This window comes from Tigriopus californicus, chromosome 12 (genome assembly GCF_007210705.1).
Source record: "Tigriopus californicus strain San Diego chromosome 12, Tcal_SD_v2.1, whole genome shotgun sequence".
In the NCBI taxonomy this organism is placed as follows: Eukaryota; Metazoa; Arthropoda; class Copepoda; order Harpacticoida; family Harpacticidae; genus Tigriopus; species Tigriopus californicus.
In genome coordinates, this window is record NC_081451.1 from 146,529 (window position 1) to 152,939 (window position 6,411).

Consider the following 6,411-nt stretch of genomic DNA (forward strand, 5'->3'; position numbering starts at 1 on the left):
CTACGAGGAAATAAGGAATGCATGTAAATGAAATTGAATTTTTTTTTATTTGGGGCAGATATGCTTTAAGGGCATAGGGGAAACGAGCTAGAAGTATACTAATAGTCTTAAGAGAGAAAATGACACGGCTTTTCTTTGCCCTCTAAGTTGGGGCATAGCGTTGCATTAAGACAGTAACTGTAGTATCAATAAAAACAAGATTGCCCATGCTACATACTACATCAAACAGATTTTAGTTAATAGTGATCTCTGGTATGGTACTCTGTTCATATACCAAATATGTCTGGATTAGTTTTAAAATTCGAAAGAAAATATGAACATTAAATTAATTAACTGAGATCAAATTGTCTTTGACATCAGTGAAAAATTGAGCAAATCTTGCTTAGTAATACACATAGAAAGAAAATCAACACGAATCATTTTATGTTATATTGATGAGGAACTTACACTGACAAATAGCAAAAGAAATGTATGAAATAGGCTATAAAGGTATATTTACATAAACAACAACATGTAAGAATGTCTAAGATGGACAATTGATAATCTTGTTTTAGTCCACACATTTGACCAAAAACTATCAGGCATTGGTGAAAAATTGATGAGTTGTCTTTGAGTAGAGTTTAAATTTTTACTTATTAGGAAGTATATGTGAAAGGCAGGTATTATCTAAGGAGCACAGATTAATACAAAAGTCCAATCCACTAGATCATCCATAATAGTCAATTACAAAAAGGTGTCATATTTGTTAAGATGCATCGTTCCATGATCCAATTCACACGAATCACATCAATATGTAGCTCAGAGCCAAAAAAATACCTACTTTTGAGTTGGGGACCATTCCCAGATTGATTGTCGTGTGTATGTAGTTGTATGATTAATAAGTAAACTAGGAGACGGTGCTTTTATGACTGCCAAAAGATTTTAGGCTTTATTGGGCGTGAACACATGCCTTCAAAATGTGCAAAGAGCGCAAGCTTCACATAAGGCGTGCGGGTATGAATGAATTAGACGGGGAACAGGCCCTCGCGACCTCAATTTCACAACATCCCTCCCATACGGAGATAAATAGGTCCACGAATGCATGAATGTGTGAAGTGGGCGGAAGAGAGAAATTGGGTATAAAGATAATTTCACTGCAGTAAATCAGACTAGGTTGTTTGACGATATTTATAGAAAAGGCAAACAATGAGTGATAATGTTAAAGAAAGTGACGTCCAGGACAAAACTTGTGGAAGAGAATCAAACCACGGTTTTAAAGGAAAAAAGTGCATAAGGGTTGGGTCGTGAACGTACACTGGGGTTGTATTGTTGAAGGCGATTATAATTTGACTAATGGACTATTTGACTATACTTTGACAAATAGGAATTGTGTGAGCACTTTAAGGTACTTGTACTGTACTTGTACTTGTAAGACAAAGAGGCGGAAAAGTTTCCCGCTTGCAGCCCTTTAAAAGGTTTAAGCGACACTATACTCTGATTGCACTAAACCTCAAATGAATGGGGGAAATGATGATATATTAAATAATTCCTACTACTTAATGTCCATCCCTAACTTAACCTAACCGAAAAGTCGTTTGAAAATAGCGGTTATAAGTTAACTGCAGTTAGGCTAGAGATGAGGGGGCTTGGATGGTCTATTAGAATGAGTTTTGAGAATTTCACGCACGCCCCAACGTCCGTTTAAAAAAATACTTTGGGTTTGGATGCAAACATGTCGATTCTCGAAGTGTGGTAGAAGTAGGCGATCTTCCGAGGTGAACACTGAGGCCCTGTTGTAATGAAATAGCTTCAATTTATCGATCTCAAGAAATACTAGCACATGTAGAGCTGTGCTATGCTGAGCGTGCCATTAATCAGGGACTCTAAAAAGAGGAAACGACTCGGCTTTCCCCTGACCGCCAAGTTGCGCCATTGCGTTGAATCAAGACAGTAACTCTAATATCAATAAAACGAGATCATCCGTACTACTTAGTACATTTAAGTGTTTTTAATTAAATAACGATCTCTTTGATATACTACTCCGTCCATATACTAAATATTTCTGAATCAATTTTGAAAGTCAGAAGAAAAAAATGACACACCCATGAACATCAAATTAATCAAAAGCAATCAAATTGTCTTTTAAATCAGTGAAATATTGCACAAAACTGGCGAAAACACTTATAGATAGAAAATCAACAAGAATCATTTTATCAATTGATGAGGAACTTACACTGACAAAATATAAAAGAAATGTGTGAAATAGGCAGAAAAGTACATGTACATAAATAATAACATTAGAAAATCTAAGATGGGCAATTACTAATCTTGTCTTAGTCCACACATTTGACCAAAAACTATCAGGCATTGGTGAAAAATTGATGAGCAGAGTTTAATTTTTTACTTATCAGGAAGTTTGCATAAAAGGCAGGCATTATTTAAGGGGCACAGAGTAATACCAAAGTACTATACACTAGATTTCAATTTGCACTTTGGACTCCAATAAACTGTTTTTCTTGCAAAAGCATCCTAAATACCAAAATAGTCAAATAAAACAGGTGCCATATCTCTTAAAATTATTATTTTATGATTATAAAGCATCCAAATGAGTTTAAAGAACAATACGTAGCTCAGAGCTACAGTCTGTCTACTTTTGGATTGAGGGCCATTCCTAGAGTGAGAACCATAGTTTCATAACAAATGCGTCAAATTACTTGAAATTTGGTCAAGATGTGTCTGAAAGAATTTTCTACAGATAATATTTTTTTTACAAAAGATAATTTATTGATTGTGTTTTGAGCAAATTCTTGTTTTATCAAGAAAAACCTAATTAGCACTTTTCAGTTGTTGTACTTTAAGACATGTTTAAAGTCATTTTAAGTTTTTCTGAATGCCTGGTTTTAAGCACATACCATCTATGGTTACGAAAATGATATTAGTCACATATTTTGTTCAATAATTACGCCAATAACTGACATTCAAAAATTTCAGCGACAAAAGTTTAGGCTTTACTTGGCGGGAAAGGTTTGGTGGTCACAAAAAGGTGGCGTTTCCTTGCTTTAGTGTCCTTGGATGGTGCGAGCTGATTGTGATGTTTGTCTTAGCTCTCCATCCCCAAATTGCCCAAAATCAGGGTGCCGGACCACATTTTTCCTTGCATTTCATTCACTTGACATGCCCTATACCACACTCACCGAGTCATGAGTTTGTAATTTTGTTACAATACTGTCGAAGTCCTGAATCAGTTGCGTGATGGTACTGCGACGAGAGCAAAAGCCGGGTTGTCCCGAGGGTATAATGTCATTGCTATCTAGATACTGTACCAGCTTAGCCTTCACGATTTTTTCAAGTACTTGGCAATATTGGCCACAAGTGATATAGGTCGATAATTGGCTGGGTTGATTTGTTAACCGCTTTGAATATCGGTATGACGTGTGCCACTTTAAGAGACGACGGAAATTCTCCCTTGTCCAGTATGGATCTCATTAGGTGGGCAAAAATTGGGGCCAGGACCGTAGAGCATTTCGTTAAGAATTGTGAGGTTACTGACTGATAAGTGCGTGACCAGAAGCAGATTTTATCCTTCTGGCCAGCTTGGAGCGCTTTTTGAAAAGTATTTTTCGGTACTAGAGTATGTAGTCTTTCGGAGGATAGTTTTGGCATATAGAACTTAGTACAAATATCCTCAAAAATACAAGTCATTCCCCTAACGGCATCGTCAATGGTGGGGTCCTGTTCCAGAATGGAAACGAGGTCAAGATTAATTATAATGCTTGCAATTCCTTCCAAATGACATTCATTTGCATAAAAGGCAGGCATTATTTAAGGGGCACAGAGTAATACCAAAGTACTATACACTAGATTTCAATTTGAACTTTGGATTAACTTTGCTTTTTTGCAAAAGCATCCAAAATAGCAAATAAAAGAGGTGGCATATCTCTTAAGATATATCATTCTATGATTATGAAGCATCCAAATGAGTTTCAAGAACAATATTTAGCTCAGAGCTACAATATGCCTAGTTTTGGATTGAGGGTTATTCCCAGAGTGAGAACCATAGTTTCATAACAAGTTCACCAAATTACTTGAAATTTGGTCAAGATGTTTCTGAAACAATTTTTCTTCAAATGATATCATAAGCAAAAAAGAATTGACTGATTGTGTTTAGAGAGAATTTTTGCTTTATCAAGAAAACCTAATTACCACTTTTCAGTTGTTGTACTTTTAGACATGTTTAAAGTCATTTTAAGTATATTTATATGCCTGGTTTGAAGCACATACCATCAATGGTTACAAAAATGATATTAGTCACATACAGGGTGACAACAATGACTTAGGGCACTTTAAAACGGCTTTAACTCTTCATCTATTGAGATTTCAGAGGTGACTCTGTTATGTTAAATCAGTAAATATATACCCTGCTACAATTCACATTCATAGTTTATTCCACGTATCCACCTCTGGCAGAAATTACAGCCTTCACACGTTTTCGCGCTACAGTAAAAGAGGCACCTATGCTTTCCTCGTCAACATTTTCCCCTTCTGTCAATAGGGCTGCCTTGAAATCTTCAATGTTTTTGTACAAACGTACCCCAAACTTCCTCTTCAGAATGTACTAAATACAAAAGTCGATTACATTGAGATCTGGAAAGGAAGGGGGCCACCTTGTCTTGTCCCAAAAATGCTCAAATTTGTCCTTGCACCAACTCTGAACGAGTTTTCTGTGTAGGAGGGTGCACCATCCTGCTGGAAACAGAAGGAACACGTCCATTGTTGAGCCTGGATCCAGGGAAGCACCTTAGAGGCTAACATGTCCAAGTAAATGTGGTGGTTAACTTTAATACCCTTTGGAATGAAGACCAAAGAGGTTTTCTTGCCGCAATCAGTTACACCAGTCCACACCATTACAGATGGTGGTTTTTGCCGCCTGAATATTGTTCTCTCTTTCACAGGAACACTCTGAATGTTCCTGGCCAAAATCCGATCATTTTGACTGTTGAAAGCAACTTCAACAGTGAAAAGCTTTTCATCTGTCCAAATCACAGAAATGTCCGTGCCCTCTTGAAACCACTTCTTGAGTTTTCTTGCTCTGGAGAGCCTCTTCTGGATAACAGTTGAACTCAAGATCTGTCTCTTTTGCATATGGTAGGCAGTCATGTGCAAGTCCTCTTTGACCACCTTTTGCATAACTTCCCGGTTCACACCTGCCTGGCGAGCCATTTGTCGAATGGACCTCTTGCTGTTTTTGACAAATTTTCATTCTGGTGGTTTTTACTAGTTTTGGTGTCCTCACCGACCTGGAACGAGCAGATTTTGGCCTATTCTCAACACTGTTGAACTGTTTGAACTTTTTAATAGTATATGACACAGTTGATTTTGACACTTTCATGACTTCCAAAGTCTTTGCAATCTTCCTGCAACTGTGGCCTTCCTTATAAAGTTTTATGATGGCCTCACGTTTTTCTATTTTGCGACAAATCTAGACTATACAAATAACAAAGTCAACATAAACAACAATTAGAGGTAACTGGATGATATCCTTTTTGCATATGGCGGGAAATTTGAATGATGGAGTTGCATTTGAAGCTACTTTTGAATGCCCTAAAGCATAGTTGTCACCCTGTATTTTGTGCAATAGTTATGCCACTAATTGACATTCGAAAATTTCACCACCAAAAGTGTAGACCTTACTTGGCGGGAAAGATTTGGTGATCGCAAAAAGGTGGCGTTTCCTTGCTTTAGTGTCCTTGCATTTAGTATACGTAATGAAGCTATGCGGACAATGAAGGACGTCCAGAGAAGAGGACGTAGCAACGCGATATCCTTTCTCCCCGGCCCCCGGTTTGGAGCTGAAGCAATACTAACTTTTGCATTGTAAACCAAATTGGGATCAATTGAGGAGAGAAAGTTTTAGATCATATTAACAAAGCCACGCCATTACATGTGCTCCTCGCTTTCGAGACAGTCACATTGGCAGATATTGCAATGCTGCACAATGTACCTACTTTATGCAGTAAGATATTCGATTTGTTGATCTGGGTGTTAAGGACTCGTCAATGAGCTCGTCAATGAAGTCTTCCTCAAGATGCAGTGAGTGTTCATGGATACGGACGATTGACAATAAATGTTCTTGATTTCATAATAACTGCTGGTCCGTTTGCGAGTGGGAGTGAATGGAGCTCAAAAGATACCCTTAATCGTAGGTGCTAGAGAGGCCAGAGCGACTCCTGTGAAGACTTGTCGCTTGGTACGGGATAGGTGAGGAACTTCGAGGGCCTCGAGTAAGTTATCTACTTAGACTAGAATTTGTTGGCACGAGTGATTCGCCATTCGGACAGCATGATTTATTGAGAAAAAAACTCGTGTGTCATTGGTATTAAAAGCATTGCCGAACCTTTAGTACAGCTCACGCTCCGTTGTCAGACGTCATGT